General features: G+C 44.7%; 1 pseudogene; it reads right to left on the minus strand.

Annotated features, from left to right (window-relative positions):
- LOC141271397 (uncharacterized) overlaps positions 1-24716 on the minus strand; it is a 99570-nt pseudogene that overhangs the window by 64575 nt on the left and 10279 nt on the right.

Below are 24716 nucleotides of genomic sequence, written 5' to 3' on the forward strand. Positions count from 1 at the left end.
GACATGGCCCGGGTTTCGGCTAACGACAACGGGTAGATAAGCCCACGGGGTGGAGTGGCACCGGGTATCAGGTCGATAGGGCAATCATATGGCCTATGGGGTGGCAGAGTCTCTGCCTCCTTCTTGTCGAAGACATCAGCATAGGACCAGTAAGGTGCCGGTAGACCAGGTAAATTAGTCGGAGTAGATGGGGGTCGAGCCGGGCGAACCGGAACCAGGCAGGTCTCATGGCAATCCTGCCCCCAACGGAGCACCTCACCGGATTGTCAATTCAAAACGGGTTAATGTTTCTGTAGCCAGGGTAGACCTAGCAAAAGGGCGTGAGAGAGACCGGAAAACACATGGAAGGAGATCCTCTCTGAGTGCAGCATTCCCACCTGCAGGGTTACAGGCTCTGTGACGAGCAAGATGGTCACCGGAAGGAGTCTTCCATCCACGGAAGCGACGGCCAATGGTTCGGCCAGAGGTTTCGTAGGAATCTGATACTTCTCTACAAGGGACTGGGATATGAGATTCCCAGTGACTCCGGAATCCAGATGTGCGGTTTCAAAGAAGAGGTTCTCTCCACAGGAAATAGAGACGGACAAAGTCAAGAACGGAGAGGATTTACTTTTGCCTAGGATGACCTCTCCGAGCGGTCCTAGACATTGGAGTTTCCCGGCTTCACCGGGCAGGAAAGAATCAGGTGCTCCTTATTACCACAGTAGAAACAGCTCCCCTCGGCTCGGCGTGTCTCTTGGCGAGATTTGACCATCTTGGTCTGGTCGATCTGCATAGGTTCGGGCGAGCGTGCCCAGGGAGTTGCAGGTTGGGAAGCAGGTTTCTGGAAAGCAGGAGCAAGACGAGGAAATCTTCTCTCCCGGGTAGTCTCCTTAGCACGTTCTAGGAAACGGATGTCAGTCCGGGTTGCTAGTGACACCAGGTCATCCAGGGTGGTAGGAACGTCCCGGCCGGCTAACTCGTCCTTAATTTCGGCCGGAAAGGCCCTCCCAGAAGGTGGATACCAGGGCCTCGTTGTCCCAGGCAAGCTCAGAAGCGAGGGTACGGAACCGTATGGCATTCTGGGCCATGGTGAGACTCCCTTGGCGGAGACGGAGCAATGAGGAGGCAGTAGAGATCCTTTGTCCGGGTTCATCGAAGACCCTCCGGAAGATCGGACACCAGGGAATCCCCTCTCTCCCATAGAGGGTTAAGCCATACCAATGCTTCCCAGGTGAGGTGAGACATGATGAACGCCACCTTTGCCCGGTCGGAGGGAAACTGATGCGGCAGAAGTTCAAGATGCAGCGTGCACTGGTTCAGAAAGCCCTGACATAGGACGGGGTCACCTCCAAAACGAGGAGGCGCAGAAAGCCGGGGGCCTAGGCTGGATGCCGTGGTAGCGGCGCTGCCGGAGCGGGTGTCGCTCGACTTGAGGCAGACACAGGTGGGACCGACAGCGTGTCCAGGCGAGAGTTGACAGACCGCAGGTAGGTCAGGATGGTTTCCTGTTGGGATCTCTGACGAGAAACCTCCTGGTACAGGTCAGCAAGCGAAGGGGCCTGGGGGCCACCGGGTTCCATGGCCCGTGCAAAACTGTTACGGATCTGGGTGGTGGAACCTCTGTGCTGCGGTGCAAGGAGGGACTAGAGGGGCGTAACTAGGTATCGACTCGGTCCGACCAAGGCCGTCCGGCGGCTCAATCGACTCCGTGACCAGGGAAGGACCGATCAGAGGGACCAGGTGCTACTCTGGGGACTGACCTTGTATGAGAGCAGGTGACTCCCACGGGTCAGAAGGCAGGGACTGACCGGTACAGCAGATGAGCCCGGCAGGCAGGCTGACGGGTGATCCGGGCAGACGGACTGGCAGGCACGGCAGGTAACAAGCAGGAGCCTACAGGTAGGTGGGTTGGTAGGCACCGCTGGTAACAGGCAGGTGCTTCTAGGTAAGCGGGCTGGCTGGCATGGCAGGTAACAGGCAGGAGCCTCCAGGTAGGCTGGCTGGTAGGCACGGCAGGTAACAGGCAGGAGCCTCCAGGTAGGCTGGGTGGTAGGCATTGCGGGTAACAGGCAGGTGCTTACAGGTAAGCAGGCGGACTGAGACCATAGGCAGACTGGACTGTAGACAGACTGTCGGGCTGGAGAGTAGACGAGCAGGCGGACTGGACTTGTAGTCAGGTTGGCGGACTGGACTTGTAGTCAGGCTGGCGGGCGGGACTTGTAGTCAGGCTGGACTTGTAGTCAGGCTGGCAGCGGAACCTGAGGGCTGAAGCAGCGTATCACACACAAAGCTACAACCTTGCACGGGCACCTCCATATTGGAGGAGGTGCCATTTATAGGGGAAGTCCTCCGGCCATTGGCCGGGAACTTTTTAGGACGCCGCGCGCGGCCCCTTTAAGAGGGAGGGAGCTCGCGCGCGCCCTAAGCGCAGAGCCGGGGAAGCTGCATGCACCAGCAGCAGCTGCAGGGAGGCCAGAAGACGCCGGAGCAGGACCGCGGCGGTAAGGGGGACGGCGCTTCTGCCGGGCAGGAGGCAGAGACGCCGATGCTACATTGAGGTTCTTTTTTTACCTCTCTCACCAAGGCTCTTCTCCCACGATTCAGTTTGGCTGGACGGCCAGGTCTAGGAAGACTTCTAGTGGTCCCAAACTTCTTCCATTTAAGGATTATGGAGGCCACTGTGCTCTTAGGAACCTTGAGTAATGCAGAAATTCTTTTGTAACCTTGGCCAGATCTGTGCCTTGCCACAATTCTGTGTCTGAGCTCCTTATGCAGTTCCTTTGAGCTCATAATTCTCATTTGCTCTGATATGCACTGTGAGCTATAAGGTCTTATATAGACAGGTGTGTGCCTTTCCAAATCAAGTCCTATCAGTTTAATTAAACACAGCTGGACTCCAATGAAGGAGTAGAACCATCTCAAGGAGGATCACAAGGAAATGGACAGCATGTGACTTAAATATGAGTGTCTGAGCAAAAGGTCTGAATACTTATGACCATGTGATATTTCAGTTTTTCTTTTTTAATAAATTTGAAAAAATTTCAACATTTCTGTTTTTTTTTCAGACAAGATGGGGTGCAGAGTGTACTTTAATGAGAAAAAATGAACTTTTTAGAATTTACCAAATGGCTGCAATGAAACAAAGAGTGAAAAATGTAAAGGGGTCTGAATACTTTCCGTATCCACTGTATGCACATTTACATACACACAGCTCTATTACATATACACATTTGCATACACATATACTGTGTATACATTACCACATTTTGCAGTTCCTTCCAGGTCATGTGAAAGGTTCTGGAGCTAGTTAGGTGGAATGTCCTTCAGCTGCTCACTCAGAATGAACAGCCTCTGGGCAGGTCTAGTTATATTCCTCTCCTGCCCTGCAGCGACCACAAATATTAGTGTTCGGCAGGAGGAGAGAACAGTACCGTCAGTGATCGGGAACGGCTTTGCATTCTGCTCCGTCATTAGCAACAATTTTGTGTGCTAAAAGTGCGTCTAATAGTCCAAAAAAATACAGTAAGTTCTAAAGTAATTTCCCTTTCTCGTTTAATTATAAGACTGCCTGTTATATGGTTTTTGACAATTTGTCAATAAAATATATAGTTTCTCCCCATGTGCATTATTTTTGATGTTTAACAAAATGTTTTATAGTAATTCATTTTTCACATTCCAGGTATGATATTGGCTTCTCCCATTGTGGGATTTTAGATGTATAACAAAATAGTATTATTTTTCAAAACATTTCCCACATTTTTAATATGAACATTAATAGAGGAGAACTGTGTGAATTCTCTCGTGCTTAACAAAAACTGATTTCTTTACAAAACATAATCCCCATTCTGAACATCAATATTGCGTCTCCTTTTGTGAATTCTCTGGTGCTGAACAAGACTTGTTTTATCTGACCAACATTTCCCACATTCTGAACATAAATATGGCTTCTCCCCTGTGTGAGTTCTCTGGTGTGTAACAAGGTGTGATTTCCATGCAAAAGATTTTCCACATTCTGAACACGAAAAAGGCTTCTCCCCTGTGTGAGTTCTCTGGTGTATAACAAGGTGTGATTTCCATGCAAAACATTTCCCACATTCTGAACACGAAAAAGGCTTCTCCCCTGTGTGAGTTATCTGATGTGTAAGAAGATATGATTTCTGTCCATAACATTTTCCACATTCTGAACATGAAAATGGCTTCTCCCCTGTGTGAGTTCTCTGGTGAGTAACAAGCGATGATTTACGTACAAAACATTTTCCACATTCCGAACATGAAAACAGCTTCTCTCCTGTGTGAGTTCTCTGGTGTGTAACTAGGTGTGATTTCTGTCCATAATATTTTCCACATTGTGAACATGAAAACAGCTTCTCTCCTGTGTGAGTTCTCTGATGTGTAACTAGATGTGATTTCTGTCCATAACATTTTCCACATTCTGAACATGAAAAAGGCTTCTCACCTGTGTGCATTCTCTGGTGTATATTAAGGTGAGATTTCAGTGCAAAACATTTCCCACATTCTGAACATGAATATGGCTTCTCCCCTGTGTGGGTTCTCTGGTGAATAACAAGATTAGATTTATGTTTAAAACATTTCCCACATTCTGAACATAGATGTGGCCTCTCCCCTGTGTGAGTTCTCTGATGTGTAACTAAGTGTGATCTCTGTCCATAACATTTTCCACATTCTGAACATGAATATGGCTTCTCCCCACCAGTGTGAATTCTCTCATGCCTATCAAGAGCTGATTGCTGGTTAAAATATCTCCCACATATGGAACACGAAAATCTCTTCTCCCCTGTGTGAATTTTTTTATGTTTAACCAAAGACGTTTTGAGGGGAAAACTCTTTCCATATTCTGAATGTGTAATTGGCTTCTTTGCTCTCAGAGCAGTTTGTTTTGTAATGCCTCTTTTCTGATTTTTATTTTTCTTAGTAGTCTGTAATGAATCAGAAGATAGGACCTGTTTCGAAGGGTCAGATGATAGTTTTTTGCTGTGAAGGGATGATGGTATATCTGGAGTAATGGCATTCACTTCAATTGCATCCTGTGTGATCTCAAGGTCATCTGATTTAAAAATTGAAGATGTCAGTTGTCTCTCTGATCTCTTGGTACCATCATCTGCCAAGAATAAAACCAATTATTTATTTTTTAATAAAATATCGTTGAAATTTCGATTTTTGAACATTTCTACTCAAAATGTCCATAGAAATTGGAAGTTATATAGCAAAATTTAATTATTCACTAATACAATGACAGTTCACAGTCTAAAAGAAGACCTCATAGCATGAACCAGTAGAGCGCGGTGTTATTATTATTATTTATTATTATAGTGCTATTTATCCCATGGCATTTTACATGTGAAAAGGGGTATACATAATATAAACAAGTACAAGAATCTTAGACAATAGAAGTTACTCACTGGTAACAAGGGCTCACAATCTAGGTTTCAACTATTTGTTCATTCTGCCTCCCAAATATTAGAATAAAAAGCCACCAAAAAATGTTATGTAGACGAAAACGATACAAAAAAACTTCTACTCATTCTGCACAAAACAGGTGATTGAGGAAACATTGGGAAGCGCAGGCCCTGTCCAGCCACTAAGAATAATGATTTCAAAAGTTATTTGTTACCCAAAAAATAGTTTTTATAAATTAAATTTAACATATAAAAACGTTTTGCTAAAGTTGTCATCCTTCTATGATCCTAAAAAAATAAAATAAAAGAACGTTAAAAAAAACCCAAAAACGGGATGTTGGACAAATGCTGCTGACCAAAAGTAGAAATACGGTAAATGTTATTTATTATTTTGTCTGGTATTATTATCTGATTAAGGAGCATACAAATTTAAAGTCTGAAAATTACAAATCTTACTAAATTATTTGTAATTTTCAGGTAATTTCAAAAATAAATGCAAAATGTATTAATCTAAAATGACCAGAAACATAAACTACAATGTGTCACAGAAAAAAAACATATTTCAGAATCACTGGAATCAGAAGAAGAATCCAAAGTTATCACCACATAAAGTGACACATGTGAGATTTGAAAACTGGGGCCTGGCTAGGAATAGAGATGAGCGAACATTTCAATGTTCGGTACGGAAATGTTCACCGAATATTTAGACATTTGCCAAATTTATTGGTCGAATGTTCGTCGAACATTACAGAATGCCATAGGATTCAATTGGGGAACAAAAAAAAGCATATGCAACACCTTCAAACAGGCCCAAAAGCAACTAAAACACATCAAATTAGGGGTAGACACCAGGAAAGTGCCATCAATTGACCCAAAGTACAAGTACTAGAATTATTATTATTATGACAGGGACATTTATTCCGTGGCGCATTACATGTGAAAAGGGGTCACCGACTGGTACAAGTGGAGAGAGGACCCAACCGCGAGGACGCACAAACAATGTACAAGGGATGGGTGAGGGTACAGTAGGTCAGAGTACAACTAGTCGTGCAGCGGTATGCTGGAGCGAGGCTTACCACAGATTGCATGCTTGTCACAGGAAGTGGGTCGTCAGCTTCCTTTTCAAGCTTTCCACAGTAGGCGACAGTCTGATGTGTTGGTGTACAGTGTTACACAGTAGGTGAGAGGTAAGGGACAAATCTTGTATGCGATTGTGACAAGAAGAGATAAGAGGGAAGTAGAGAAGGAGATCTTGGAAGGATGGGAGGTTGCATGCAGGTAACTAGTACAGGGAGACTAGGTCACACATGTATGGAGGAGACAGGTTTTCGATGGTTTGGTATGCCAAAGTTAGGCTTTTCAACTGGAGTCTCTGGGCAACAGGGAGCCAGCGCAGGGATTGACAGGGGGAAGAAGTCTGGGAATAGCGGGGTGACAGGTGGATTAATCAGCCAGCACAGTTTAGGATAGATTGGAGGGGTGTAAGAGTGGTAGAAGGGAGGCCACAGAGCAGGAGCTTGTAGTAGTCGAGGCGGGAGATGATGAGGGCGTGTTTTTCTAGACTCATGGTTGAGGAATGTGCGGATTCCCGACATACTTTGTAGTTGGAGTCAGCAGCAAGTGGAAAGGGCTTGGATCTGATGTTTGAAGGACAGATCAGAGTCAAGCTTGCGGAACTGGGGAGAGTGGGCAGCCATTCACTTTGATAGATAGATCAGTTGGGGGGGGGTGAATGAGATGGTGGAAAGATGATGCATTCTGCTTTATCCATGTTAATTTTTACAAATCTAGCAGAGAAGAAAGATGAAATACAGGACACACATTGTGGGATTTTGGTTAGTAAGGAGGTGATATCAGGTCCAGAGAGGTAGATCTGTGTGTCATCAGCATAGAGGTGATACTGAAAGGAGTGAGACTATGAGCTGTCCCAGGCCGAAGGTGTAGACGGAGAAGAGCCTAGGTCCTAGAACTGAACTTTGGGGGACACTGACACATGGTGGGTGAGATGAGGAGGTGGTGTGAGTGGGAGACACTGCATGTCCTGTCGGTTAGGTGTGAAAAGATCCAAGACAGGGCCAAGTCTGTGATGCCAAGAAATGAGAGTCTGAAGTAAGAGGGTATGGTCTACTGTGTCGAAGGCAGATGACAGGTCTAGGAGGAGGAACACAGAGTAGTCTTGCTTGGATTTGGCAGTTACTAGGTCGTTGGTGACTTTAGTCAGGGCAGTTTCAGTGGAATGGTGAGGTCAGAAGCCAGATAGTAAGCGGTCAAAGAGGGAGCAGGAGGAGAGGTGGGAGGACAGTTCAAAATAGGTGTGTTGATTCAGTAGTTTGGAGGCATAGGGGAGAAGTGAGATCGGGCAATAGCTAAACATAGGATGGGTCAAGGGAGGGCTTTTGGAGGATGAGTGTGATCAAGGTATGTTTGAATCATGAGGGGAAGATGCCAGTTGTTAGTGACAGGTTGAAGAGGAGGGTTAGGCTTGGGATGAAGACTGGGGTACAGTTTGGAAAGAGGTGGGATGGTATTAGGTCAAGTTCACAGTTGGTGAGATGTGTTTTGGAGAGTAAAGATGATCTTTTGTGATGGCGGAGAAGCTGGTTTTGGAGGAGAGTTGAGTCATTATGAGAAGCGGCTGTTGGGACTTTAAGCAAAAGCTTTGCCCTATATTGTCAATCTTCTGCTTGAAGAATGAGGCTAAGTCTTCAGCTGAGATGAAAGGATAGGGAGGGGGAGCTGGTGTACAGAGGAGGTACTTGAAAGTACTGAATAGCGGTTTAGGGTTGTGAGACACATATGAGAGATGAGAAGTAGGTTTGTTTTGCTGCAGTGAGCAATTGTGCAGCATTTTTAAAACTTCTGTTACTGGACTCCACTCCCTATTGTTGGCAGTCGAACAGCGGTACACCTTGTAGATGAGGGGCAGGAAGAACATGTGCTCCAGTAGATGACAAGCGCTTCATCAAGTGGCCTCTGCTCCTCTTCCTGCACCTTAAAATCACGCAAAGTACAGTCCTCAGAGGTGGCACCCTAATTACCCTTGTTTTCACCCACGTGACAACTCTCCAACCGGCCAACTGATTGTGGGGAACCACAGATGGGCGAGTCTGCAGAGCTTTTCACACATTCTATTTCGGGGCTTCAGAGGTCTGATCCAAAGCTTCACAGACTCAAAAGGGGGAAAGCATGTGTAGCAATGCCCAAAATTTTTTTCAGTTGATCCGGGCCCGGACGAAGTATGGTCCGAGAAGAATCCAAACCCTCATCACCAGACGTTAATTCCTGGGGGCAGGCATGGATGGGTTGGAGAAAGAAATAAATACACACCAGAACATGGAGAACTTAGCTAATATAAACTTAGCTGGAGAACTAACCTACTAAACAGCTAGTGTTGGAGAACTAAACCACTACACACCAGGGGATGGAGAACTAAACCACTAGACACCAAAGTGTCACTAGACAGCAAGTGTTGGAATCCCCAAGGCTTGCGAGACAAACCTCTGTATCTAACACTTCCTCCAATACTTCTGCATCCTCCACCTCCTCTCGGGCCTCCACCTGCGCCCTCAACCTCTGCCTTACTGAGACACGTGTTCCAACAGTGCAGAGAGAAACCCCCTACCTCTGTACTGCGCAGCCAGGGCTTACCGCATCAGGCAGTGTTAAAATTAATATGCCTTGCAGATTGCAGTCATACAGCTGAAGAGATGTGGACAGCTCTCCAGGCTGAATTTGAACAATGGCTGTCTCCACTGTACCAGGAGCAAGGGAAGGCTGTGTGCGATAACGGTGCAAACCCGGTGGCGGCTCTACGCCGGGGCAACCTCACACACGTGCCTTGCATGGCTTGCATCCTCAACCTGATGGTACAGCAATTTCTCTGCCACTATCCCGGCATGGATGTGCTGCTGCAGAATCCACAGTCTTTGCGCGCTCACTTAAAACTATAAAAATGAACAGGATCTTTAGTATGAAAACCAGACTACTAGACAATGAGCAAACTCCTTCATGGTGATAGAGGCCACATCTCCTTAGCTTGCTGGTACTTTTATGTGGGAATGAGCTTGTCTCCAACCAGCCAGGGATAACCAGTGAATGGCACACCACGGTTTGGTATTGGCACCCAGTACCAGAAGCGAAGCTATCCACAATTTCCGTACCTCAGGAATTTTATTTGGTAGACTGGCTGAGAAAACATTAGTTTCTCACAAAGGAGCTGAAGACACTAAGTGGCAGTAGGTGCAAGTTTCACCAGCATGACCTGTTTGTTATTGTTAGATATCAGAGGGAGAACTTAACTGGGCATTGCCAAGGTGCCATATTGCATCTTAAATTTATAGACCCTGCACATGTGGCCTTACATTCTACAGGATGGTGGGGAAGGAGACAGTAGGTTGTGGCGTTGCATTAGCTACGGTGGTGTTGAGGTGGCAGCGAAGCAATGGCAGGCTGTAGTCTGACTTGAAGAGATGGGCTTTCAGGTTGTGTCTGAAGGATCCGAATGTGGTGGCTAAGGCACAGAATTCCAGCGGATGGGGGATATTTGGTAGAAGTATTGGAGATGATTGGGTGAGGAACAAATAAATGTGGAAAGAAGGAGGTCTTGGGAGGACCGGAGATTACGGAAGGGAATATATAGGGAGATTAGTTCAAAGATGTATGGAGAAGAAAGTTTATGGATGGCTTTGTACGTCAGTGTTAGTAGTTTAAACTGGATACGCTGGGCAACTGGGAGTCAGTGAAGGGAGCTTCTAGATTGCAATCTTATGGATTGCTAGAGCCAGTCCACAGTAAAAGAGCAGCCATAGGGTGTCTTCACACAGACTTTTCTTAGACAGGGCCGCTTCTCGGCAAGGTTGGATGGGCCCACCAGAGAACTGGAGAATCCTCCGGTGGGCCCTGGCTCCTTCTTCAGGTGAGTTCATAGAGCAAACCTTGCAGGTTGTGATGATGATGAGGCCATCCATCTCCTTAATTTTCAGGTACTTAGAATGCAAGCGCAAGTATGCAGCCAGCCACCCACCCACAGGCAGCAATACTAACCTGGCACATTTCTGGACAGCAGCTTGCACTTGAAATGTTGCCTTTTAGGCTCATGGAGGCGGAAGCTTTTCACAACCTCATGTCGGCAGCGGCTGGGTCTCCGTACTTGGTCCCAGCCGCCACTATTTCTCCTGCTGTCATCCTCGCCTTCCACAAGCACAGGTCCCAGAACATTAATGCTGGTACTTTTCTGTGGGAACCTGCTTGGCCCCTACCAGCCTGGAATATTTACAGTGAAGTATGGCACGGCGCCATGGTATTAGCTGTACCTCAAGTACCAGTAGCAAAGCCATCCCCAATTTCCTTCTCAAGAGTTTAATTTGGTAGACTGAGTGGCTGGCCAAATACACTAGTTTCTCACAAAAAAAACCTGAAGATACTGAGTGGCAGTAGGTGCAAGTTTCTCCAGCATGTTAGATATCAGGAGAACAGAGAGGGCAGCACAGTGGCTCAGCGGTTAGCACTGAAGCCATGTAGTGCTGGGATCCTGGGTTTAAATCCCAGCAAGGACAATATCTGCAAGGATTTTGTATGTTCTCCTCATGTTTGCATGAGTTTCCCCCTCAGTAAAAAAGCAGCCATAGAGTGTCCAGGAACCTTCACACAGACTTATCTTAGCCAGAGCTGCTTCTTGGCATGGTTGGACGGGCCCACCAGAGAACCGGAGAATCCTCTGGTGGGTCCTGGTTTCTCCATCAGGAGAGTTCATAGCGCAAACCTTGCAGCTGTTATGGGGCTCTTTAGCGGGGAAGAAAGGTGGTCCCTCAGAATCAAATCCCCGGTTGGGTTTAATGTTCTTCAGTCTGACAAAGCTTCTTGGTGAGAGTTGTATTTCACCACAGCCATATTCCTTAGCTCGGTGAAAGGACTGGCATAGAGGGAAACCGCATCTACTCTGGCTGTCATTTCTCCCTAAAAGTCCTCTAATGCAGCTTGTTGCATAAGCAATGGCAACCCATCAAACCTCACCTTAGCTCACACTTCTCGGTGGTGCTCAGACACAGACAAAGATCTTTCTTTACGCCTTAAATTTAATCACTACAAAGTTGGACAATGGCCTGATCTGCAATGCGTTTTGAGAAATAATGTGCATAAGCAAAGACATGGTCTAGGCCACTGAAGGTCATTAAGTGAAACTCATACAGCTTTCCCACTGACTGAAAGAGGGTTATCAAGACTTCCAAGACAGCCAAGAGTTCCCTGTCCTCACCAAGAGAACGACTGTCCATGTTCTCCTCCTCATCCTCCTCATTATCACCCAATTCGCATTGAGATGAGATGAGGCTGGGCTGCATATTTCCTTGCTCCGCCTGCAATGCCTCCTCTTTAACTGTGAGTATCGAGCATTTAAGTAGACAGAGAAGCGTGATGGTGCCGCTAATTATGGCGTCATCGCCACTCACCATCTTGGTGCAGTCCTCAAAGTTTTGGCAGACGGCACAGATGTCAAACATCCATGCCCACTCATCAGCTCTTATGTGCGGAGGCTGACTTGAATGCCGATGGGAATGTTGAAGCTGGTACTCAACAACTGCCTTCTGCTGCTCACAAATCCTTCCCAACATATGCAACGTTGATTTCCAACATGTGGTTAAATAGCACAACAGTCGGTGAGCTGGAAGCTGCAAACGATGCTGAAGCACTGCTAGGGTAGCGGAAGCTATAGCTGACTTTCTGAAATTGGCAAACACGCATTGTATTTTTACAAGCAGCTCTGACAAATCTGGGTAGGTTTTGAGAAACTGCTGAACTACAAAGTTGAGCACATTTTGTGCTCTCTCATTACTAATTTGTACCCCTGTATGAAGAATAATATCAGCATCGAAGAATTAAAAGATGAAATATATCCTGCTTTATATACCAAGGTACTAAGAAAACTAATTTTGATTATATCTTGTGTACCTCTGTGACAAGAATAGCTGCACCAAAGAATTAATTTCAGTAAAGTAGAACTAGTATAATGGTGACCGACAACTCTTCCAGTACAGCCAACCCAGCAGATAGAGACCCAATAAGGATTCTCCACATTTCCAAAAATTAGTGTCAGACACCAGCAAAGTGGCATCAATTTCAGTACAGTAGAAATTGTAGAATTAGGAACTACACCTCTTCCATTACAGTCAACCCAGGAGATGGAAACCTAACCTGGAGTGTTCATGGTTCCCTAAATTAGGGCCAAACATCAGCAAAGTGGCATCAATTTCAGTACAGTAGAAATTGTGGAATTAGGAATGACACCTCTTCCCCTACAGCCAACCAAGTAGATGGAGACCCTTTCAGGATTCCCCACATTTCCAAAAATTAGTGGCAAACACCTGCAAACTCGCATCAATTTCAGTACAGTAGAAATTGTACAATTAGGAACAACCCCTGTTCCCCTACAGCCAACCCAGCAGGTGGAGACCCTATCAGGATTCCCCACATTTCCAAAAATTAGTGGCAGACACCAGCAAAATTGCATCAATTTCAGTACAGTAAAAATTGAAGAATTAGGAACGACATCTCTTCCACTACAGCCAACCCAGCAGATGGAGACACAATCAGAATTGTTCACATTTAAAAAAAATTAGGGCCCAAGACCACCATTTCCATGGCCTACAGATTGGAGATGGTGGCGTTCAACCTCTTAGCTTTGTCATGTGTAGGCATAAACAATCTTTTACGTGACCACAACTGCGGGATTGAGGGCTGGCTGCAGTGCTGAGAGAGGGCAGAGTAAGCAAACTGCTAGACCATGAGTGAGGTGCAGGTGGAGATGTGACAGTGAATTGAGAAACATATGTTGTGCTCAGTGAAACAAACACAACAGGCATGTCCGCTTCTGTTACAGCTGACGGGCTCTCACTCAGCCTGACTGGAGCGGGTTTACAACCATAGGTTCTGCAGTCGTAGACCTGCGTGACAATATTTGGCACAGAAACAGAATAAGAGGAAGAAGCAGCAGATGCATTTGATGGGGCGGCTGATGGTTGTTTATTGAAAACCAATTTTGATTTTATCATGTTTGTGTACCTCTTTGTGGAGAACAATATCTGTACCAAATAATTAATTTCATTACAGTATAACTATACTAATGGATGGAGACCAAAACCTCTTCCACTACAGCCAACCCAGGAGATGGAGACCTAACCAGGAGTGTTTAAATTTCTCTAAATTAGGGCCTAACACCACCAAAGAGGCATCAATTCACCAGAGTAGAAGTAGTTTAATGGAGACAGAAATCTCTTCCACTACAGCCAACACAATATATGGAGACCGAATCAGGATTCCCCACATTTCCAAAAAATAGTGGCAGACACCAGAAAAGTTGCATTAATTTCACTACAGTAGAAATAGTGTAATTAGGACCGAACCTCTTCCAGTACAGCCAACCCAGTAGATGGAGACTCAATCAGGAGTGCACATCCTGTCATTCACCACATGTCAGACTTGTACTCTGTTGTGCAGGTGCACAAGCTGGTCTAAAAAATGTGTGAAAGAACTCACAGAAATTGCTTCTGCCACTTACACTACTGCTGCTGCTAATATTTTGGCGTTGACGAATTGATGTGCCGGAGGTTGGAAGTGTAGAGTTGCGATGAACACTGTGTGCCTCACTGCTTGCTTGGGGAAAACCTATTTTGAGGTTGTGTAAAAGCGTGATTCGATACTCTAGCATTCGTGGGTCCCTTTCCAAGGCGGGAAGCATCTGGCCAAACTTACTCTTATGAAGTGGATCGGACAGAGTGGCAACTCAGTAGTCAGCACTATTTTGAATCATAACTATATGATGATCATGTTGCAGATAGTGCAACAAGAACACACTCATATGTCAGTCTCTTTCACGAGGTTCAAGCCTATGCTGTGTTGGTGGATGAGTAATTCTGATGCTCGTTTCCTCCTTCCCCTCCTGCCAAACACGAACAGAGAGGGGATGATTATCCTCTTCATGTTCTGACTGTTGCTCGCCCTTCACCTCTTCCTCTTCCATTTGTTCCTCGCCTTCACTAACACCTTCACTAACAGTTTTTCTGGTATCGCCAAACCTCCTCGAACACAGTGAACCATCCTCCCCTGGCACCCTGAGATGTCCCCTAGTGTATGATGTTAGTAACAGAAGAAAGTATTTTTTTTAGTGTGGATAAGGCCTGTAAAACATAGGAGATATTCTCCAAATTAATACAAACTGAGATGTCCCCTGCTGTATAACGTTAGGAATCAAAGAAAGTATTTTTTGACTGTGGATGAGGCCTGTATAACATAGAATATATGTTCCAAGATATTTCAAACTCAGGTCTAGCCTGCTGTATCACGTTAGTCACAGTAAAAAATAATTTTTTTTCCTCTGCATGAGCTCTGCACACAGTTGAATTTCACCGCCACTAAAATAGTAGGTGGCTTTTAGCAAAGTGTATCACGTTTGCGAGACAAAAAAAATCTTTTGTGGACTCTGCCTAGCAAGACAAAAAAAATCTTTTTTTTACTCTGAAAACAGCTGAAGTTCACCGCCACTAAGATAGTAGGTGGCTTTTAGCAGAGTGTATCATGTTTGCGACACAAAAAAAATCTTTTGTGGACTCTGCTTGCCAACAGAAAAAATATATTTGTTTTACTGTGCATGCAGCTGAAGTTCACCCACTAAAAAAATGACAAACTGGGCAAACACAGCTTGCACTATCACATTAGTAAATGATAAAAAAAGGTTTTTGTGCTCTGCACTCAGAAGCTTTGCACTGACAAGCTCTACTACATGATGCCCGCAGTGATGAGATGTGTGGGAGCTTCAGAACGCTCGCTGCAGAGACCGGAGCAGCAGGAGAACGAGGAGGAGAGGTGAGTATTGTATTTCTTTTTTTGTTAATCAATGAGTACATTCTGGTGGTCATAATACTGTATAGAGGACTATAGGGAGCGAGTTATACTGTACTGACTACGGGGAGCGCATTATACTACATGGAGGACTTTGAGGAGCGCATTATACCATATGGAGGACTATGGGAAGCGCATTATACTACATGGAGGACTATGGGGAGCACATTATACTATAATGGAAGACTATGGGGGATGCATTATTCTGTATGGAGGACGCATTATTCTGAACGGAGGACTATATGGATTATGGGGTGTGCATTATACTGTGGATTATGGGGTGTGCATCATACTGTATCGACTATGTGGAGTGAATTCTACTTTATGGACTAAGGGGAGTGGATTATACTATATGGAGGACTATGAGGGTGCATTATACTATATAGAAGACTATAGGGAGTGCATTATACTATATAAAGAACTCTTGGGATGCATTATACTGTATGAAGGACTATATGCAGTGCATTATACTATATGTGGGACTATGGGGAGCACATTATACTATATGGAGGACTATGGGGCCAGATGTGACAGCAACACGGGGGAAAGGTAAAGGGAGTCCAGACACTAGGGAAAGTGGAAGTGGCGACCTCCTAAACTGGACTAGCATCACCCTGACTTTCCCTACCGTCCCTATACAACCTCCGAAGCTGTCGCTGATCACGTGCCTCGCCCTACTATCCCTGGCGTAAGGCTATAGCTGGGGATGGAAGGAGATGAGCACTAGTCAACCTTCGCTAGCACTCTAAAGACAAAATGGGAAGACAACACAAGGGAATAACAACTTAGCTTTTAGAAGAAACTCCAACAGGGCACACGGCCTCAAGACTTCAAAGAGGACGTGATGCTGCTTTAGCCAAGATCCAAAGCAGAAATGCATATAACTGGCGAAGCCCACCTGGAGAGACCAGGTATATATACACCCAGGCCAGAGGGAGATAGTAGGTTGTCTTTAGAACCCAGTGACTATCTAGGATGCTGTCTGCAATGCCAAACGTGGAGATCTCCTACAGGCCACTGCAGGGCGACTGTCTGTCACCTCCGACACACCCGTGACATTATATGGAGGAATTCATTATACTGTATGGAGGACTATGGGGAGTGCATTTTCCCATATGGAGAGCTATGGGGAGTGCATTATACTATATAGAGGACTAATGAGGATCCATTATACTGCATGGAGGACTATGGAGGGTGCATTATACTATATCGAGGAATATGGCGAGCAGTAAGCTATATGGTGGAGTATGTGGCCCATTATACTATATGGGGCTATTATAATATTTGCAGGGCTATGTGGGGTCCATTATATAACATTTGGAGAGCTATGGAAGTTTGTGCGTGTGGAGGATACTGTGTAGGAGTTCATTATTGTGGTATCAAACTACGCTTGTGTGGCACTTTTGATGACATCAACCTTTATGGGTGCAATGAAAGGGGAATCTAAGCCTTCAGTAGGAGGAAAAAGACTGCAAAGTTGTGAGGTATGCTCTTCCGTGACAAGGCCAAATATCAATTTTTTATTTTTTGCTGGGTGCGGGGGCCCAATTAGAACTTCTGCTATGGGGCCCCATGATTTTTATGTACGCCCCTGAGTATATGGTCTGGATACTCTTGGCAATCTAAACCATTGCAGTAGCCCATATTTTCTGCCAGATGAGTTTCTTGAAGAAATACTATACATTTAAAGAAAGCTTTTTAAAATAATGCAGAGCTGAGGTGCCTTAAATTTAGATCTCAGGCATTTGGCAGAGACAAAGGAGACCTTTTATTAACCCCTTTACAGCCTGTTTTCACTTTCCTGACTACGCCAATTTTTTTAATACAGACCAGTGTCATTTTATGAGGTTATAACTCTGGATCGCTTCAACATGTCCAGGTGATTCTGAGAATGTTTTTTCATGATACATTCTACTTCATGCTAGTGGTAAATTTTGGTCAATATGATATACGCTTTTGTTTCTGAAAATATCGAAAATTTGACAAAAAAAACCCTTTAACATTTTGCAATTTTCAAAGTTTGAATTTTTATGCCATTAAACCAGAGAGTTATATCACACAAAATAGTTAATAAATAAATAGTTAATAAATAAAATGTACCATTGTCTACTTCACATCATCATCATTTATGAAAAAAATTGTTAGGAAGTTAAAAGGGTTAAAAATTTATCAGCAATTTCTAATTTTTCCAACCTAATTTACAAAACCAATTTTTTAGGGGACCACATCCCATGTTAAGTGACTGAGGGGCCTATGCCAGCGTTTTAAGAACTACAACCTTAAAGTGCTCAAAACCACATTCAAGAACTTTATTAACCCTTTAGGGACTTCACCAATATAAAAGCAATGTGGATGGAAAAATGAAAATGTTACTTTTTCCCACAAAAATATTGCTTTTGCCAAAAATTTTGAATTTTCACAAAAGTAACAGAAGAAAATGGACCATAACATTTGTTGTGCAATTTCTCCTGAGTACACCAACACATCATATGTGGTGAAAAACTACTGTTTGGGCACATAGCAGGGCTCGGAATGAACGCCTATCGACTTCTGGAGCGCAAAATTGGCTGGAATAGATAGCGCACACCATGTCGCATTTGCAAGTGCCCCTGATGTGCCTAAACAATGGAAACCCCCCACATGTGAACCCATTTTGAAAACTAAACCCCTCAAGGAATTTATCTAGAGCTTTGGTGAGCACATTGAACCCGTAGATGCTTCACAGAATTTTATAATGTCGAAAATGAAAAAATACACTTTTCCCATAAAATGTTCCTTTCCTTTAAAATGGAAAGCAAAACCAGAGAGACGTGCAAGAAAACGGAAGACTAGCATTCGAATGGATCGAAGAATAGCCAGAATGGCAAAGGCTCAGCCAATGATCAGCTCCAGGATGATCAAAGACAGTCTCAAGATACCTGTGAGTAGTGTGACAGTTAGAAGACGCCTGTGTGAAGCTAATCTCTTAGCAAGAAGTCCCTGCAAAGACCCAATGTTAAAAAAAACACATGTACTGAAGTGGATACAATTTGACAAAGAACACATCAACTGGCCTAAAAAGAAATGGAGAAACCTTTTGTCGACTGGTGAAAGTAAAATTGTTCTTTTTGGGTCCAAGGGCCGCAGACAGTTTGTCAGACGACTCCCAAACTCTGCATTTAAGCCACAGTACACTCTGAAGACATTGAAGCATGGTGGTGCAAGCCTCATGATATCGGTATGTTTCTCTAACTATGGTGTCGGACCTATTTACCACATACCAGGGATCATAGACCAGTTTGCACAAATTAAAATACTTGAAGAGGTCAAGTTGCCTTACCACTGAAGAGGCCCTTGAAATGGATGTTTCAACAAGACAACGACTCTAAACACACCAGTAAACTAGCAAAATCTTGGTTCGAATTTGAGAATGACATAAAAAATGCAGTTTCTGAGGCAAAGAACAAATGCCAAAAAATTGTGGCGTGTAGTCAAAGCATCCTGGGCTGAAATAACAGTTGACAGGTGCCAGAACTTGGTTGCCTCTATGCAACATAAAGATTCACAGGAATGCCAAATTCTCAAAAAAAAAAAAAAAGAGTAAATATTGTGAGTTTGTAAAGACAAATGCAGACACTGCTATTTTTTAGAACAGCCCAATGTTAATTTTTTTTATATTATATGTAAAGTAGTTAAAAATTATATACATTTCTTTTCATGTTTTTAATTAGTAAACAGTATACAATGTTCCCAATGCATGGGAATAAAAACTAGTATAAAGATTTTGTGCTTAACTCATGTTTTTGAACACACTGCTATTATTTTGAGCAATACTGTAAATGTGTGCTGAGCCTTGCTGTGATCTTTGGGAGACAGAATGAACAAATCAACAGCAGGTCAAGAATTGGTATTTCTTTTTTTACGCCGTTCCTTATGTGATATAAGTGATTAGACAACTCTATACTTCGGGTCAGTGGGATTACAGCAAAACCAGATTTATATCAGGTTTTATGTTTGGCTGCTGTCACACACTAAAAGATGCTTTCTTTTACAAAAAAAACAAGTTTTAGCATCGCCATATTTTGAGAGCTACGGTGGGGAAAAAAAAGTATTTAGCCAGCCACCAATTGTGCCAGTTCTCCCACTTAAAAAGATGCGAGAGGCCTGTAATGCATATACAACACCTAGAAAAACACTTCAAATTAGGTGTAGACACCAGGGAAGTGCCATCAATTGACCCATAGGACAAGTACTATAATTATCAGTACTGTGACAGAGACATTTATTCTGTTGTGCTTTACATTTCAAAAGGGGTCACCTACTGGTACAACAGGAGACAGGACCCTGCCTGCGAGGGCACACTGTCACGGACGTGGTTTGTGGAACCACTGTGCCACGGACCCCGGAGAGCCAGGAGGGGCGTGACTAAGCAAGCACCGGACTGTTCACTAGAGCCTCTGATGGTGAGGTTAGATTTGGCTCCTGATGAACGCCAGGTGCCACTCCAGGACAGACCAACGGACGCGCAGCAGCAGCTGGACCCAGTAGGACAGACTAGATGGTGCAGCAGGCAGAGTCTGTATCAGGAGTGCAGCAGAGTCTGTATCAGGAGTGCAGCAAGCAGAGTCTGTATCAGGAGTGCAGCAGGCAGAGTCTGTATCAGGAGTGCAGCAGGCAGAGTCTGTATCAGGAGTGCAGCAGGCAGAATCTGTATCAGGAGTGCAGCAGGCAGAGTCTGTATCAGGAGTGCAGCAGGCAGAGTCTGTATCAGGAGTGCAGCAAGGACTGGTACGCAACCATACACAACTTAGACTGCAGAACAGTAAGGTTCCACTACAGCCAACCCAATAGATGGAGACCCAATCAAGATTCCCAACATTTAAAAAAATTAGTGGCAGATGCCAGCAAAGTGGCATCAATTTCACTACTGTAGAAATAGTGTAAATAAGACCCACACCTCTTCCAGTACAGCCAACTCAGGAGATGGAGACCTAACCAGGAGTGTTCACATTGCCCTAAATGAGGGCCTAACACCACCGAAGTGGCATCAATGTCATTAGACTACAAGTAGTTTAACGCAGACCCATACCTGTCCCACTACAGCCAACCCAGGAGATGCAGACTCAATCAGAAGTGTTTACATATAAAAAATAGGGCCTAAGATCACCATTTCTGTGACCAACAGATTGGAGATGGTGGAGTTGAACCTCTTAGCTTTGTCATGCGTAGGATGAAACAATCTTTTACGTGACCACAACAGTGGGATTGAGGGCTGGCTGTAGTGCTGAGAGAGGGCAGAGTACGGTGAAACAAACTAACCGATAGACCGTGAGTGAGGTGCAGGCGGAGATGTTACGGTGGATTGAGAAACGTGTGGTGTGCTCAGAGAGACAAACACAGAAGGCATGTCCACTTCACTTACAGCTGACGGGCTGTCACTCAGCCTAACTGCAGCGGGTATACAGCTGGTTCTGTCGGACACCTGCGTGACATAACTTGGCACGGTAACAGAGGCGGAGGAAGAAACAGCAGATGCGTTTGATGGGGCAGCTGATGGTTGTTAAGGTGCGCTGGTCCGCATTTCATTGAGGTAAGATTCCCAGCGTAAAGAATGTTGTTTGAGCATGTGAACGTTCATGCATGTAGTAGTCAAATTATTGCAGATTTTCCCTCTACTGAGTTTTTTAAAGCAAAGTTTGCAGCTAACGTAAGTTGGCTTATCCTTTGCAGTGAGAAAAAAGGCCCATGCTAGGCAACCCTTGCTGCCCCTGCGAGCAGCAGACCTGAGACAGCTGCTGGCCATAGCCACGGTTATGGCAAAGGATGCATTGCTCTTCGTGCTTGCATCACTCCGTGTCTTCGCCGTAGGGTGAAATGTAACCTCCTCTTCTTACTTCCCCACCTCCTCAGATGAGCTACTCGGCTGCGTGACTCTGGGTTCACACCAAGTAGGATCTTCAACCTCGTCATCATCCAATGTGTTATCCCATTCCTCGCCCTCAGAGTGACCCCTCTCCTCTTGTTGCCCTGACAGCACAGCACAGTACAGTCCGCATGAGCCTCAGGTACCTGAGTCTCATCGCCATCACCTTCCTCCCCTGTGGTTAATGTCTGGTGAGGAGGGTCAGGAACCTGCTCGGACCCTACTTCATCCTGCCCCGAATCCAAGCTAAAAAAATTTTGGGCATCGGTGCAGATGCTTTCCTCCCCTTGACTCTGACTGTTTAGAGTACACTTCTGATGCCCATGGTGTAGAATGGGTAAGAGTTCTACAGACCCGCCCTGTCAGTTGGGCAGTTGTTCAGTTGTGACGCAGGGGGAAGCAAGAGTAATTGGGGTGCCACCTCTGTGGACTGTACTGCGTGTGATGTTGAGGTGGAGGAAGAAGAGGAGAGGGCAGTGGAAGCAGAGCTTGCCATCCACTGGAGCACCTGCTCTTTCTGAGCCTTATCTACAAGGCGTATCACTGTGCGGCTGCCAAAGGAAGGGAGTGCAGTAGGCCGTCCACTAACATAAGTTGTCAGTTGTCTTTGTATAGGACCTGTTTGTGTTGGTTCACTAGTGCTTTCACTAACATTACCACGTACCCCACGTACACCTTGAACACCAAGCCTATTCCCTCTTCCATCACGCCCTCTGTTTTTCACACTCATGTTAGTCAGATACAGTGGTAGGAGCACGCAATTAACTAAAGAAAAATACATTTTTTTCCTGTGCAACAGCTCAGCACACACCTGAATTTCAGCGACACTAAATGCAAAGGTAAGATATGCTCTGCCGTATAACGTTACTAACAGACAAAAGAAATTTGTTAGTGTGCATGAGGCCGATAAAACCTACGAGATATTCTCCAAACCATTTCAAACTGAGATGTCCCCTGCTGTATTACTTTAGGAACAGAAGAAATTTTTTTTTTGAATGTGGATGAGGCCAGTATGACATAGAATATATGCTCCAAAATATTTCAAACTCAGATCTAGCCAGCTGTATCACTTTACTCAGAGCAAAAGATATTTTTGGGTTACCCTGCATAAGCTATGCGTCCAGATGACTTTGACCGCCACTGACGTAGTAGCTGGCTTATAGCTCTGTGTGACTTTTGGCACAGGAAAAAACATTTTTTGGACTGGGCCTAGAAAGAGAATTTTTGTTTTTTTAACTGTGAAACCAGGACAAGTTCATTGCCACTAAAATAGGATCTGCCTTTTAGCAGACTGGATCAACTTTGCCACAGTAAAAAACCTTTGGTGGACTTTACCTCTCAACCAAAAATATATATAGGTTTGACTGTGCGTACAAGCTGAATTTGACCCCCACTGATGTAGTAGCTGGCTTATAGCATTGTATGACTTTTGGCACAGGAAAAAATATTTTTCAACTCCACTAAAATAGTATCAGACACTAAAAAAAAAAACTTTAGTGCACACAGCTTTCAATACCACAATAGCAACAGAAAAAAACACAGATTTTGTGCTCTGCAATAAGAAGCTCTGCAGACTGTGCAGTGCACAATTTCAACCCCACTAAATGAAAAGGTGCACTGCGCTTACTTGATCACATTAGCAAGAGCAAAAAAAGATTTACTGAGACATGGAGCTCTATACCGGCGGTGCACAGCACTATTGTATGGCATGGGCACTCTGTTTCTGTCAGAATCTCAGTACTTGCACAAGAACACCAAAAATGTGCTGCACCAGCGGTTGCAGAGGCACACAGGCCAGGAATTATCTACACTATCTGACTGCCACACAAGCGCCCATCTATCCAGCTAATATCTCTCATTACACAGGAGCACACTGAGCTGCGTTTGTCTCCAGCAGTGACATGGATATAATGGCGCTGAGGGAACATGACCGCTTTTTATATTGAGAGGACATATGATTTCTGCAGCTAATTGCAGAAGCCCTTATGTCTGGACAGTGTAGATGCTTCCTGCGCTATGACTTGCTGGCCGCAATTTCCTCAGTTAAAGTTACCACCCACAGGAAAAAAAAAAAAAACAGTGCGCCACTGATCTGACCTGTTCTAAGCTCTCCACAGCCCCCACACTCACCTTGCACATGTCACCGCTCATCATACACTTGCACTATGCTAACAAAACTGTTCAAAACGCCATGGTTGCCCGGTATTCGCGAACCCGCACAAATTCGTTGAACTTTTACGATTTTAAGAAAATTTGCTTGCCTTAGCGATCACGAATCCGAATGTGCCATAGTCGTGCCGAATTTAAAACTTTCAAACATTCGCCGAACAAATTCGCTCAACACTACTCTAGAGCAGTGATGTTTTGGGGATGTTGCAGGGCAACACGGACTTTCAACTCCCTCCAAAGATTTTCTATAGGGTTTAGTTCTGGAGACTGGCTAGGCCACTCCAGGACCTTGAAATGCTACTTACGAAGCCACTCCTTCGTTGCCCTGGCGGTGTGCTTGGGATCATTGTCATGCTGAAAGACCCAGCCACGTTTCATCTTCAATGCCCTTCTGATGGAAGGAGGTTTGCACTCAAAATCTCACGATACATGGCTCCATTCATTCTTTCATGTACACGGATCAGTCGTCCTGGTCCCTTGGCAGAAAAACAGCCTCAAAGAATGATGTTGCCACCCCCATGCTTCACATTAGGTATGGTGTTCTTTGAATGCAACTCAGCATTTTTTCTTCTCCAAACACGCCTAATTGTGTTTCTACCAAACAGTTCTACTTTGGTTTCATCTGACCATATGACATTCTCCCACTACTCTTCTGGATCATCCAAATGCTCTCTAGCAAACTTCAGACGGGCCCAGACATGTAATGGCTTAAGCAGGGGGACACGTCTGGCACTTCAGGATCTGAGTCCCTGGCGGCTTGGTGTGTTACTGATGGTAGCCTGTGTAACGTTGTGCCCAGCTCTCTGCAGGTCATTCACCAGGTCCCTCTGTGTGGTTCTGGGATTTTTGCTAACTGTTATTGAGATCATTTTGACATCACGGGGTGAGATCTTGAGTGGAGCCCCAGATCGAGGGAGATTATCAGTGGTCTTGTATGTCTTCCATTTTCTAATTATTGCTCCTCACACCAAGCTGCTTGCCTATTGCAGACTCAGTCTTCCCAGTCTGGAGCAGGGCTACAATGGTGGTTGACTAAATACTTTTTTCCCCACTGTATAGTGTTTTTATATTTCTGCCAACAGTCATGTGAGGTCTTGTTTTTTGCAGGACAAGTTGACATTTTTACTGGTACCATTTTCAGGCACCTAACATTTTTTGAACACTTTCTATTCTGATTTTCTTGAGGCAAAATTAACAAAGACTCATCGTATAGTAAAAGTGATAAGGTAGCTTTATTCTTCAGGTCAGTACGATTACAGTAATACCACATTTATATATTTTTTTATGTTTTGCTGCTTTTACACAATAAAAAATATTTGATAGAAAAAAGAATTGTTATTTGCATCACTATATTC

The sequence above is a fragment of the Phyllobates terribilis genome, unplaced genomic scaffold, assembly GCF_046119375.1.
Source record: "Phyllobates terribilis strain yellow unplaced genomic scaffold, ASM4611937v1 Scaffold_5__5_contigs__length_657084704, whole genome shotgun sequence".
In the NCBI taxonomy this organism is placed as follows: domain Eukaryota; kingdom Metazoa; phylum Chordata; class Amphibia; order Anura; family Dendrobatidae; genus Phyllobates; species Phyllobates terribilis.